The 15,585-nt window shown below is 37.6% G+C and overlaps 1 protein-coding gene across 1 annotated transcript in view; it reads right to left on the bottom strand.

The window, feature by feature from the left end:
- adgrb1a (adhesion G protein-coupled receptor B1a) overlaps positions 1-15,585 on the bottom strand; it is a 138,024-nt gene that overhangs the window by 50,759 nt on the left and 71,680 nt on the right. The window lies entirely within an intron of this gene.

The following is a 15,585-nucleotide window of genomic DNA, read 5'->3' as shown; positions in this document are numbered from 1 at the left end:
AATTTCTCAAAGTCTGAAAAAGGATCTAAGCTATTGATTATAGAATTATGATTTGAAAACTTTAGTGATGAAAATCTGTAATTAATCTCTAGGTTCCCAGCTTTCAGATGATGTATACCACTTCTATGTAGCTATGTGGTTAATCTGTTATCTCCCCATAACTATGTCATCCCTTAATAAGACAAAAATGGGTGGATGGTAGAGAGGTTGGAGTGGAAAGGTCAATGGGGCAGTTCATGACTAAATTGACAACAACTGAAGGTGTGGTTTATCAAAATATTAATGAAGTTTTCATAGTTGTGACATGGCATTGATATCGCAGGTGGGCAGTCGCTACAAGTTGATTGTCAATCAGTGACCTAAAAGAACTGATTCATTTTCAAATGACCACAGAGTGTGGGCTTCTTATTCTGCATCATATTATTAATCAGGTCCAGTTTAACTTCCAAAGTCCATTGGTCATAATTGGGTCACATTGTGACTATTACGACTGCCGGAGACACTCTGTTGCCATTTCAGTCAGAGTGCCAATGTCAACAGAAAACATGAGCAGAGTGTCTCTTTTTCTATAATTACTGCCAAATTACACAGTCCTTTCCAGGAAGCTTTCTAGGATATAACTAGAAAATTATTATGAAGGAACAGTGCCCATAAAGTAAAGCATTGCAGCCCTTGCTAATATTTACAGTTCAAGAAATTTAGAAACAAAAGACAGTGTGCAAAGCCAGGCTGAACAATTAAAAAATTTGGCTGCTAAAGAACAGTGTTTGAGGACTTCTGAAATACTTTAGGTGGGCATTGGAATCACAACAGAAATGTGACGGAACCATGAAGAAACTAGAGCGTGATGCATCTAAATGCAGTGAAAATGAAGGTCAACGTAGAAGTTGACCTTCATTTTCACTGCATCCAAACCTGAGATATGTGGTTCAAAATCATGACTAAATACAACCTGGTGACACATTACTCACAAACCAACAAAATGTGTGAAAGCTTCTAAGGTGTAGTTCTACTACCAGCTTTCACAACAGCTTCAATTATAGACGCTCCCCAGTATGTGGGACTCTACTGAAGGGGTTTCAGTTCGAGTTTCAAACAATTTTCTCTTATTTGGTGTTTAGTGATGTTGGAGAGCGTTGTCACTACATAAAGTCTCTTAGATTATTATGTTGTTTCCATTTGTATGGGGATTCATTAAAGGAATATTTCATCCACAAAATGACCATTTGTTTAGTGGATGCTCACCATGTGTTACCTCTGTGAATTTGTACAGAAAACTTGGTTTTTATCACATCTCCACAGTGAATGGAGAATCCAAAAAAGGCATCCATAAACATACATTAACAAACTGTTACACAACTCCTGCAGTATAATTTAAGTCTTACTTACCCAGTGGTAGGCTCAGTACTTAAAAACACATGGATTTACACCAAAAGAAAAGGATAAGTCTCACATATGGACAAGTAACAGCCCCGGTACATGCCTACATTTGAACCCAAACCCAAGCAAGTGCACAGGCACAATCAGGGCACATTAGCTGCAGTTATAAGTGTTTTACATTTAATACTTCCTCATAGCTAAATAACAGGTTAATTTCTACTGACTAAATTACTTCCGTTCTTTTTTCCCCAGTCACATAATTGTGACTGTTTACACCTCCAGGGAAACAGTCGCAATTATGCTATAAAACTTTCTGCTTACGTTTAAGCAACAGAACTCTGTGGTTAAATTAAGAAAAAAAAAATCTGTGTTTAGCTTTAAATATGTACTTTTGTTGCTGATGTAACATCACATATGTCACATGACGGAATGTCACACATAAAAATCACCAGTATAGCATGGTACACATACTAGTAGATTATGCTATGTTTTTATTAAAAAAGTCAAAATTTACTTCACACTAGTCTTTGAGTGAAAGTCCTGTTCTTGTTAGACCCATACACAACCCCTCCTGCCCACCCAGTAATGACTTCGATCTTGAAACAACATTGCTTTTTATACTACGTCACCTCACATCCTATTCTACTTCTGTAATAATTGCCATGGTCAATAGAGGCCGCTGCCTTATAATATGTGTAAGTATGGGTCTTAATTATCTGATTGCACAGGAAACCTACATGGCTGGACTAAGCACACATATGGATTAATGGGACTTGAGTTAGATGTTAGCGTTAGCTGACAGCTAAACAGATACTGTAGTGTCTTTAAATGTGAGGATTCATTCAATGCCAGCTGGAAACAAACAAACAGCTCTTCAGTTCGTATATTTCAAAGTCTGTGCTCCGTAGTTACAAAATGTGACTTAATAGTCACAATCGGAGCTCTGCAGATACAAACACACACCTCAACTGCTCACACTAATGCCACTACCTCTCATTAAGTGAGACTGTTACTGCAGGGCTGTTAAATGTGATGATTTATTCTCTGTAAGCTTGAAACAAACTAAAAGCTCTCCGGTTAATATATTAATAGTATTTGCAAATCGCAGTAGTGCTCCATGGTCGCAAAATTGGACTAAACAGTCACAGTCTGGAGCTCTGCAAAAGCCTGATATAGAAATGGCTATTTTGTGGGTGAAGTATCCCTTTGATGTGTCACCTGTGTATACAGCATACAGAACCTCCCCCCCTGGAACAACCTCAACAGCAATAAAAGGTGATGAGGGTAGCAGATTACTGACAATCAGCCACACCCTCACACATCCATGGGTCTCATAACTTCATAGACAGAAATAAAATATGCAGACTGTTTGGTTGTAAGTGTGCTTGTATGTGTGTTCGTGTGTGTGTGTGTGTGTGTGTGTGTGTGTGTGAGTGTGTGAGAGAGAGAGAGAGAGAGAGAGAGAGAGAGAGAGGAGAGAGAGAGAGAGAGAGAGAGTTAGCCCCAGGAGGGGACTCAGTGCTGACATTAGCACATCAACTCTAACAGAAATCCAATATATTAGGCCTCAGTGCAGTTTCTCTGTATGGCTGACGCGATTAGGCCTCTCTGTGAGACACACAGTGGCCTGCAGACAGTCTTGCCCCAGCATCTAATTGGATAATTTAGGTGCTGGTCCAGCAGCACTGCATGGAAGAATGTCCTCTGCCAAGAATGGGCCACATGGATGAAAAGCAGTCTGCCAGCACAGAGGAAATATACAAACATGGGCTTTTATGCACACAACTATGAAGAAGAGGATGCATGCTTGATGTTCACCTGTCAGATTACGTTATTTTACATTACGTTATTACAATAGCTTCATTTATTGCTGTGTTATTATGCACCCTGACTATGAGTCTTGACATTAGATCCAATTTTACTAATAAATATAATCCTTCCATTGATCAGTTTAAAAATAACCTCGGCCTGGGCTCGGGGACTTGGCATTTCAAACAGAAACCTTGCTTTACAGGCTAGGGACATGACACGTTGCATTATGGAATTGTAGGATCCAAGGTTTCTGAAACCTGACCCACATATGAAAGGATTTAAAGTCAGTGTATCTCAGCCTCTGCGGCTTCCATTTTAACTCTTCTTTTTTTTTGTAAATGTGTCTCTTGCAAGTCCCTCAACTTTAGGGAAGTGCAACACCACTTAGTCAGAGTGGCTATTTAAATACAGATTTTTTTACATTTCATCAAAACAATATATTAAAATACTGTACAGCACTCTACTATTATCTTAACTGTTAAACTACCAAGCAATATTTCAATATAATCACTGCTGGAATCTGAGCTATTTTTTATTTTATATATATGTATATATATATATATATATATATATTATATATATATATATATATATATATATATATATATATTCCTATTATTATTGATATTATTATTCTTTATATTCTATATATGTGATCAAATGAGTATGTGTGATGTGGACAAATAGCCAAAAATCCAGAGAGAATTATCAATAACTCTGTAGTTTCCCTCTGCTCTACAATTTGCATCTTTAAACTTATTCTGGTTTTCTGGTTTGAAACTTTAGCGTTTTAATTCAGTCTCCCAAACTGTACGTTACCTGCCCAGCACCAAACAGTAGGCAGAAGAAATTTATCAAGGGGGGAAAACAGTAGGAGGCAAGGTCTCATTTAAAATGTCCTTCCCTAAATCTAATCAAGCTTGCTATTGCTGACACAACCAGCAGTGATGTGTGAGAGGCACAAACTGGGGCTCTGGTCTGTTTTTCATACTTGGTGTGGCAGCTGCTATCACAGCTGGAGGTTCAACATACACACTGGACCTTAGAGTGTGGTCTACTTTGTCACGATAAGAGAGGGGACTGAGACACATTTAGAGTTGTTGTACTGTGATACTGTATCAACTAACAGTGGCAATGGTAATGCTCTCTGTTCACAGAATTTTAAGTTGCACTCATTGCATCCTCTAGGACACCTCAAAGCACTGTTGTAGGACTTCTGCATGTCATCTTCTACATGCCAGTGTCAGGATGTGTCTTAGCTAGTCTTTTATTTTTTCTTGTTTTTATGGTTTATTTAAAGCATGCATTAACATACTTTTTAGTCCTTCCTCGTGGTAACTTTATTTCGTGTTGTTTTTGTGTTTTATATTGTTGTTTTGGAGTTTTATATTTTGATTTTGTATTTTGGTTCCATGTATATACCATATCCATACCATTAAATAAATAAAAACAAGATCTGTATACCAATAATAACCTCTGAGATTATCTGTGGAACCTAAGAACCTAATTATTAGGACAATTAATAATTCCACAACCCAGTGGATATGAAGACAGATGTGTCATGGCTTCCAACAGATGAGCCTTGCCCTTTGCAAATGACAGGCTTGCATTCCAATATCCATTCTATGTAGTATGGAAAACAAAAACAAACAAACAAATAAACAAAAAAAACCCCAACAACTACTACACAAACAAAGAAACAAAAAAGATTTAGCATGTCCCAATACATAGTATGTATGACAGCCAATTGTTTTTTGCAGTTTGCATGCCAGCATGCTTTTCTAGGCTGTTTTGACCCACAATCCTCTGCACAGCAGCAGATAAATCACCTCTTGACAGCCAATTGACAGCTAACAGAAGCCGCAATGATAAATAACAGCACATTCAAGTGATTAGGAAAATAAATTGTTTAAGTGAACAAAACAATCATAGAAATAACCAACACAAAAAATGAAAATAAAAATAATAAAGAAAAATGTAGGCTCTATGTAGGCTAATATAATGAATATAAGGTTAGAATACACAATGAATGCAGTTGTAACTTAAAGTTAAACATTTAAAAGTAACGACAGAAGAGCTCTCCTGGATGATCTGCGTCTCTGGCACGCTCTGCGAACAGCAATTTCTTTTATCTCTATAGTTATAAATATATGAGACAGAGGATCAAAGTTCAGAGCACAGTGCTACAGTGAAGTGTCCCAGTTGTGTGCACAATGCATGCAACAGTACATACTATGTAAGGATAGCCATGTTAGGGTAGCCATAGTACCTACTAAAAGTAAAAAGAAAAAGAATTATGAGAACATTATTTTGGTCACATTTGGCATTGCACACCAGCTACACTGTGAACGAAGTGTCTGATTTTTAGAGTTTTACAAAAGTTTTGTTTGTCAGTGACCTCAACTGTAGTTTGCATGTGAACTAAAGGCCAAAACACATAAAAAAGACAAGGTCTCAGTTTGAGGCAGACTATGTTTGTGGTTCTTTTTCCTGCTGGCCAGTGTTCCTCGTGTCATAACTTTGTGTTCTAGTTTAGGTTTGTATTTTTTCTTTGTTCTCAGATTTACCTGATCCTGCTGCCTCAATTTTTTATTTGCTTTTGAAACCAGAGCACATTAGTTTGACTTTAATAATTTACAGAAAAATATTTTTAAAAAAGTAACAGTAAATTCCCTGAAAATAAGCCAAAAAAGAGCAGCTAAAACAAACAAGAAAATGGTCTTAAAAAAAAAAAAACCCAACTGAAATAAAGAGAAAAAAATATGCAAGCTTTAATTTTTTTCTGTTATTTTCTGGATAATTTTAAATATATGGTTTTAACAATTATAAATACTGTTTTCTGAACTTTTTTTCCCTTGAATTTTAAAGGTCATGTTCCGGTCTCCTTTTTACTAATTTCTTGCAATTTGAAGTAATTCAGTGCCTTTTTCCTCGTGTTTTTGAACGAAATAAAACCATTTTGCTTGGTTTTCAAGGGTTAAATTGTGAAAGGCATCTAAACACAGCATAAGCAAACTGATGTCCATTCAGGTTTCAAAGGATTAAGGACTGAAAACAACTTTCATTTGGGTCCTTTTTCGAGGTGAAACCCAACAGAGAAGATGAAGATTTGTTGTGACTAAATACTGAGGGGAACACGTCCAGAAACTAAATCTGTCCACAGGCTAAAGCCAGACAGATGTAGGAAAACATTTTCAGGATATTCATCAATGTCCTGTCCTGTTGGCTGGCATATGATTTAGGAAGGATTAGCATGCTTTGAATATAAAAACAGAACAATGTGTACAGCCTGTTGCCTGTAATGCAGCCCATTTCTATTCAGAAACACATGTAAACAAGCATGCCCCTGCCCACTGAACCTCACCTCCTCCTCTATAATTGTATTATAGTAATTGATGAAAATTTGAGTCTGCAGCGGCCAGCGCCAACATCTTTGATGAATTGAGGCAGTTCCTCAACATCAGCACTGAATCTGTAAATTAAACAAGACAGCAGGATTGATTTGTATGATCAGAGGGGAGGCTAGTTAGTCACTGCATTCTGGTAAACAATGTTGAGCCCATACAGAAATAACTCTCTCCCTTTTTTAAACTGCCCTGTAGGGACTGTCTAAAGTCATTTGTTTGTTTTCTATAATATAGGCTATACAGAACCAAAGGAATCTGGATTTTCTGTTGTCTGCAAACAGTACTTATAGCAGTGTGCGAATGATGAGGGAAAGTGGCAAAATTTGAAAACTCTGCACAGACTTTTTTTTTTTTCTCAGTCAAAAACAATTCAAGCTAATCTCCACTAATAAGATACGGGGGTTAATGTTACTGTGTACACATGCTGACGTATGGAAATGTTGATTTAGAACACAATCATTTCTGTATCAGTTTTCTGGCTCAGCTAGAAAGCTACAGACAATCCACATCTGCACAGCTGGTGACTACAAGGCGTAAACAATATGTTAATTTAGTTTAAGAGTAGTTTCTTGGTAATATTAAAGATCAGGATATGACAAAGAGTCAAGTCAGTCCTAAGTAAAGACTAAGAAGTCCCAAGGCAGACCCACAGTCCTAAACTTCGAGTTTTGAGTCGCAAATAAGTCATAATGTAAGATAATCACACAAAAAAGATGTGGCATGCTGCTGGAGATGTTTGTTCAGAACTGTGTGAACCTTGAGTCATTTTAAGGTTGTCCTCACCATGTTGCTTTTCCCTAAACATAACCACAGTGACTACACTTGCCTAAACCTAAAGACACCCAACCATGTGAGTTTTTTTTCCCCCAAAATCCTAACCCTAGTAACTTTTATTGCCTAAACAATCTGTAAATATAAATATTTGCTTAATCTATAATGATCTATGCAAGGTACACATTGACAGTGTTCAAGTACAACTTACATGCTTGAACTAAAATAAGACTGTTTGCTGACATTTCTAAACTGGCTTAAAGTTCATTCACAGTAGGTTTGGGTGGTATTACAGTGTTACAGTATACCAGGGTATTTAGAAATCCCAGGTAGGAAGGTACTGTATGCTTTTCAATACCATCATAAATACAGGTGCTCCACTTCCATTAAGCTTATTGTATGTAGTGCACAGCACACACTGCCAGAGCTCAGTCTACGATCCCTACTGATGTAACAGGCAGCTAAGCTGAAAGACACTGTGACACCTGGTGGTGGAAGGAGAAGTTACAGGACTGTAAACAGCCAGTGGCCAGCAACAACAGAGAGAGAGAGATCACAGGGGAAAACAGCATATTTTCACATCTAACTCTTTGTATTAAGGACTGATTTAGACCAAGCAGGAGCTGGTGATGGTTGGAACAGTGGACTTGCTAAATATAGCAGTGTTCAAAACCGTTCCCTATTATAGAAAACAGTGCACTAGTATGTTCACAATTTTGTAGTAGTGTTCAAATTCTCAGATGTTAATTTAATCCACTATGTGGTGCACTATAAAATACCCACAATGCACAGCAAATTTGATGATGTACCCTGCATTTTACTCCCATATACAACAATGCAATTCGGTCGTGTATTTCCAGAGGAAAACAATTCCAGCATAGTTTCCGAAATCTGATTTGGTTATTCCCTATATAGTTCACTATATACTAAACTATATTGGAATATTAGCAAGAGTAACCAAAAGCATTGCACACTTATCACAAATCATAGGTCACATTTCTCCCCAATGCTCACTTGCCTCTAATGGTTTCCTGTTATCTTTAGAATTTATTTTAAGGTTATTTCAATAACTTTGAAGTCTCAAGTTATATAATGATTCCCTTTGTTTAAATTTAAATAAAAAAATGGTGGTTCTCTTTCATCCAAAAAATGTCCTGCCTGCTGCTGTGACTTCGAGCTGCGTAGTCTCTCATTGGGCATTACTTTTACTTTGTATCATATAAAATAGAATATTTACATATTTATTAGGAAGGGGCAACTGTTGGCATAGAGGTTTAGGACATGGACCGTGGACTGCATCACCCCTGATTTATCTCCAGCCATGGAGATATATTTGTCTTCTTCTCCATCTCTCTCTTTTTGCATTTCCTGTCAAATCTAAGGGCATAAAATATAACTCAGGAGAGCTAGCCAACAGGCTAATCTAACAAAAAGGTTGTGCATTCATCCAGGTAAGACATACTGTAAACAAAGCTAAGTAATAATGTCAGTGTGAGTAAGAGTGAGAGCGACAGACAGAAGCTGCTGATGGTCTTGTTATTGATTTCAGGAGATTGAAGCGTGGACGAGTGAAGGCCCAGGCTGCTTCACAGCTCTTATCAATATGACAAGGACGCCTCCTCAGATTCCAATTTCTCTCCCAAATATTAACTCATTAATCATAGCTGCTGTCCAAGATGGATTTTAATTTTGCATAGAACATGTCTCCCCCTAAACCCTCAACCCCACACCCAAACACCAAGAGATTAGATTCTTTGTCCTTGCTATGTTTCTGTCATTGTCTCTCCTGTGTTTTGCCTCCTATGCTTGATGGCAATGACAATCGCTGAGGTGACTGAGGTCAGCGTCATCAACATCACATAAAGCTCTCACAATGGATCATGGAAACATTTTCATTAAAGTGGCTTGAAGCATGGATTTAAACTGATAATAGATACCGTAAAGCTACTTTTCAAATGAGCAAGATTTCAATCATAAACAAATAAAGGCTGGATAAAAACCACTCAAAGCAGTGAACTCCCAACTCATCACATAACAACACTTGGTCATGTCAAAATATCCAGCCTGTTCTCATTTTGAAGTTGTTAAATAGCATTGCTTTCACAGTGCTTTTGATAAGATCCCACTGTCAAAAGCCACCTTTTGTAGCTGTATGATAAGCCGCCGGACAGAGCCACTGTCCGTACGGCTGGACAGAACCTGCCGCAGCAGTATGATACGTGGATGGTTAACAACGCAATATAAGGAGCATGAAAGTTCCTATCAGGCAGGCGCAAGGGGCTGTGAATGGGTCCACAAAACCCCAGACTTTCATGCAGGAGTCTGGTGTTCACTTCCCATCTAAATATGATGTTTGTTTGTTTTTTTCTATTCTCCTATACCATGTGCCTTTTTTGCCTAATGTGGCTATTTGACGAGAAGGGAGTGAGACCCCAAAACTGCCTGCCATACTCATAGACTGCATAAATAATAGATTTGGCTACTGTGAAGCCACCCATTCATTTCTCCTGTAAAATTAGGCATTTTAATATGATAGTCTATGGTGATTGAATGGCTTTTAGAGCCAGCCTCAAGTGGCCGTTCAAAGAACTACAGTTTTTGACACTTCCTTGTTGGCTTCGTTTTTTAAGCCCCAGAGGTTGCTGCATAGTATCACCTATCCGCTGCTTTGAAATTCTATACCGTTGCAATCCATGTAAAGCTCCTGTCAATGCACCATCAATTCAAACACTTCCTGGAGCTACTTCAAAACAAAAGCCGAGCAGGAACAGGAGAGGCTTTACATTCCTGTAAAGCTTTAAATGGGAATTGTCTGGGCGGAAAATGTTGAGTTTCACTGATAGCGTTAAAAGGTGTTAAAAAAAGGCAAAGTAGAAAGGATTGAAAATAAATAGAGAAACTCAGAGCAGCAGAGGGCTGTGGAAATGTACATTATTCTCAATTAATCAAGGCAACAAGTGAACAGAGGAAGTGGTGAGTTTGCATTATCAGCAAACAACAACAAATTAAAACAGGAGCACTTCAGAAATGATAAAGTGTACTGTAAATGAGCAATAAAGGATTGTTTATGCTGGTTTTTCTAACAGATTTTGGACACAGTGCATTATAAATTGTCCAAGAGAAATTCTGTTTTACAAATTATGGCTAAGAGTAAATACAGAAAGACATGAGCAAACAAAAACAAGTTTGCTGAAAAAGCCCGGGTGAAAAAACACTGGGAGGAGGTACTTGTACTACAATTCTACACTTAATTCAACACGACAACAGCACTGATTCAATTACTACAACAAGTATCCTACACACTGCTCTGCACTCTGTTTTTAATATGAACACTGTTTTTATTCACTTTTCATTTCAGTTACTATGAAGTTTAATCACTTCTACTGATAAGATGCTGTGAATAAAACTCAATACTTCATTAAGTCAATAAAATCTAACCAAGTCAAACAAGTCATTATCCCATAGCATGCATTATATATATATATATAATACATGCTATGGGATAATGACTTGTTTGACTCTGTTCTGCACTCTGTTTTTAATATGAACACTGTTTTTATTCACTTTTCATTTCAGTTACTATGAAGTTTAATCACTTCTACTGATAAGATGCTGTGAATAAAACTCAATACTTCATTAAGTCAATAAAATCTAACCAAGTCACAGAAAGACATGATCTGTTTACTGCATTGCCATTTGCAAGCTTAGCTTAGCCTCAGTAGTTTAGCTTAGCCTTACATCTGTGATAGCCATGTGGTACTCTCACTACCTGGGGCTTGCGATTATGGAGCTGGGTCTGTTGAACTGCACTACGCTAATCCTGTTGCCTCTTGGGAGCGTTCCTGCTCCCTTGTTTCCTGGTTTTCCCGGATCCTGGCCGCAATCTTGACTGTGCCTGACCGTGGTGATAACTGTGCTGATGCTGTGACCCTGCCTTTGGTTGTGCTCATGCTGTGGCTGTACTGATACTGTACCCCCCGCTCGCCCTGATCGTGGTCTGGTCCTGGTTGCGCCGATGCTGTGATCTTGCCTTTGGACACCTCCCTTTCAACATATGCATGAGACTCTTATCATCACCCTCAACATCATCATAGAGTGCAATTAATAATTTCACACCTATCGTTATTGTAATATGACATGCATCTGTTTCTATTATTGCTTTCCCTCTTTCCCCCTCTCCTCCCCTCTCTCTTTCTCTTTCTTTTTTGCCATGATTGTATTTCATTTGTTATTTACGACATCTATTGCACGTCTGTCCGTCCTGGAAGAGGGATCCCTCATCATCCTCTACCGCCCTTCCTGAGGTTTCTTCCTTTTTTTCCCCGTTACAGGGGTTCTTTTTCGGGAGTTTTTCGTTGGGTGATGTGAGGGTCTAAGGGCAGAGGGATGTCGTACACTGTAAAGCCCTCTGAGGCAAACTATGTTTTGTGATAATGGACTCTATAAATAAAACTGACTTGACAAATTGACTTAATACGACTCTCTTAGAGTCAGACTTTCAGGTTGTTCTCTGTGTCCACACATGAACAGCAGGCTCAAATAAACTCATTTTAATTTAATATTAATAAAAAATACTGTTTATTTCAAGGTAAATACTTATCTGTAAATCTACAGAGCATTTGTTGGCTTTTACTTTGAGTGACTTCTGTAAGTTAATATACAATAATATTATATCATGTCATATATTATCACATAATGAAATTAAAAACATGAAAACCATCACCATCTAAAATTGCTTACCCCACCATAACAATCTTTGTACGTGTATGTTATTTTGGCAGTTGGGTGGCTCGGGGGACCATGGTCTAAAACACCTTTGGATCCACAGAGCTAGACAGCTTTTAATGTGACAGACCTGCACAGGAAGTGTTGCGTTTCATCGACAGATTCCTTCATCTCTTTATATGTTCAACCAAGTACATTATCTGTAGATGTACATCGAATGAGCAGGGTTGATATAAGTGACCCAAGCTGAAGTTGTTATTTTTGGACTGAAATTGATATAGGTTAATTAGATATAAATATTTAGTTATTTATTTATATATTCATTTATTTATTTCAAATTGTTAACAGCCTCAGAACTGAGCTTCGGGTCATTTTACAAGTCACCCTTTACCTTTTTTTTTTAAATGTAAAAATAGATATATCTTTAGTTCATTTGAAAAAATGAACTACAAAGAAGATCTGGAATTGAGCTTTGGATAATGTTTAATCATGAAAAGTATTTTTTAATTAATTTAATTTAAGTATAAAGTTAAATACATCAATTAGAGTTTTCATACTGAGCAAAACTTTCTTTTACATTAAATAAATTATTAAATTTAAACGGTGTGATGTTTTTTGCATGTGATTGCAAGGACCTTTTTCCCTGCCCTTATGTATGTAAAAAAATGCATTTCTTCCTCTCTCTGAGTACACTGCTCCTTAAAAGAAGCACATGGCCAAATAATATACAGAATGATATCATCAGAGCCAATCAGAGGGCCAGTAGGAAGTTAGTCTGCATAATAATTATCCATGTGCTTTTGTATTGGCCCTTTGGAGCAATTTATTTTATTTATTATTATTATTTTTTATTATTATTATTTATTTTTATTTTTGGGATAATATCGAAACATAAGCTAGTAAAAAGCCCTGTGATCACATGAACATCGCATTCTTTACATTAAATTTTTTAAAAGTTTTCATACAAATGTCTAAATTATGAGGGTATATGAATGACAGGAAGTCCCTGCGTTCAACTGGCATGGGCCAAGTTCACCCAGTAACTGGTGGGCTTTTCTGACTTTTCAGCTCAACCCTCTGCTATTATTTAGTGAACAAAACAGTATTCTTTTAATATGAGCCTCCAAATAACGGGCTCGTTCTCTCTGCAGCTGAGGTACATAAAGCCTTGATCCAGGAGTTTATGGTGGTTCAGAATTTCACACAACACTGCCGGCAGCAATTCAGTATGAATGACTGCTGTTATTGTCTCAACTGTCACTTTGAGGCCATATTAATTTTTTCATTGTTAGGGCAGACTGTAATAACATGTATTCCATTTCTAAATATTCACTCTTTGTCTTTTTCCCCGAAAATCACCTCTACGTCTGTCTTGATGTTTCACTCTCTGTCTTGCTCTGAGGTCTATATGTGCCAAGGCAAACTTTTTTCCCCGTGACTGAAGCAATGAATGTTCTGCTCTCCGTCTTTGTAACACAAGTGTACGTACCCATCTAAATGCAAATGTCCAAACCTGCATTGCAGGCTGCCAAATGTTTGCCTCTTACTTTCTCCCTCACTCTTTCCCTCGCTCAGTGCTCTCGTTCCAACATGCTCACACTATTTTCTTGTCTTAAACAAATAGGGCACTTAAGAGCACGGAGCAAATAAGAAGTGCTTTGAATCAGGCCACAGAGGCGGTAAAACTTAACTGTTCAATATGTATTCTTTACACTGTTTCTATGCCGGCATGCTCGCCTCTTTCTCTCTCTCTCAGTAGCCTCGGAACTGCTCTCTATGTTGATGCGTGTGCGTGGGCTGCGAGGGGGAGGAAAGCTGTGAGCGACACTTTTAATTTTCCACATGCTGCATCAGTGTCGTAGCAGTGATAGCGTGGGGTTAGCGTTTTCCCAGACAAGAGCTGCGGAGCTGTCCAACACACTCAGCACCTTTCACTGGGGAGCAGAGCACTGACTTTGTCAAGATAAAAAAAAAAAAAAAAACCACTGTGGCCAAATGTGGAACTTTCAGAGAGAACATGGTGTCTCTAAAACATCCACTTGGAGAATAAGGGACTGCCATTATGTGCAAAAGAGCGCATGTGGGTACGCCAGGATGCATTGGATAATTACAAATGGGACCTGGATGCAGTTTGACTGGTTTTCTGTGGGGGAATTAACCTGATATGAAATCATTTTAACAGATAAGGTTTTTTTTTTAAATGAGAAAAACTGAACTGAAAACTTTTTTTTTTTTTTTACCTTGAAAATGTTCAAAATGAGCCCGAAGCTCAGCTGGTGGCCCTTAGAGGTTACAGTGTTCACTTCATTGTATATTATAAAACATTAGATAGATAATTTTCCATCCATGCATGCATTTCCATAAAATTGTTGAAAACAAAAATGTGGATTAATCTGCATTTCAATCCATCTATGTTAAAAATTAGGAGATGGCTGAAAAGAGTTTAAAAAGTTGGTGGCTCTAATTGTCCAGTCAGGTGCCATTATTGTTAAAAGAGAGCGCCACAAGACAAAGCAGCCAACACTCGCCGTTACAAAAATGCAGCATTGTAAGTTTCTGCAAATCCCTGACACACTATATATGTAGTATTCATATGTATCTTGTCAACAAATCTAAAGTGAAGTACATGACCTGACTATATTATGCAGCAGTGGAGGAGGTGGTGGATAACGTGTCACCTGGGCAAGACACCTGCAGGCTGCAGACCACTGCAGCACTGCTCCAGACCAACAAACAACAAAACTGGTTGTGTTTTAATGAAAACTTTTTTTTCATTCTAGCAGCTTTTAAGAGTAAACTGCATTTTCTGCTGGGATTGTGCTACCAAAAGCAACTATTTCAAGCCAAAACACGATCTCCAAAACACAAAACTTTAAATGATGAAAAGCAAACTGGAAAGAGTGATGGAAATATGGCATTTCTGTGAGAAAAGTTACAGCCTCCTCAGTGGATGTTTGAGTCACATGCCAAATGTATTTCATTATTTATTTGCAAAGCCTGTTTCTGTTGAACTGTCATATTTCAATTGAGGTTTGTTCACCAACATTTCCAAGCCTAAAAACATTTTATTTCCTGTGATAATCTGACTTTTTAAAAATTTCTAAAACAGGATTTTTATGTAAAAAAACGTACACAAAAACAGGCAGATGGAGCGACACTTACAATGATTGTTTTTGTCATTCTTAGATTTTGACAAGTAAAATATATCAAATGTTTGTTAGTCCTTAAAATTGTACTAGAAAGTCCATGTGGCCATGGAAGTCAAAGAGGCTTTCTTTGGGGAGCATGTTTTCAGCAAATTTAATGGCAATCTGCCAGTTAGACTTATATATTTTCTGTGTAAAAGGATGATCATGGGTTCACCAAATTCATGGCTCTTCTTCTGGGGAAGATAAACACACATTTTACAAAAATTGTTTCTTTTGATATTTTGCTCTGGCCCAAAGCTTTGGTCAGATTGATGGTTGGGTAGTTATTTAAAAATAATTTA

Source organism: Plectropomus leopardus, chromosome 7, assembly GCF_008729295.1.
Source record: "Plectropomus leopardus isolate mb chromosome 7, YSFRI_Pleo_2.0, whole genome shotgun sequence".
Taxonomy (NCBI): domain Eukaryota; kingdom Metazoa; phylum Chordata; class Actinopteri; order Perciformes; family Serranidae; genus Plectropomus; species Plectropomus leopardus.
The sequence above is the reverse complement of the archived record's forward strand: the minus strand, read 5'-3'. Positions and strand labels throughout refer to the sequence as shown.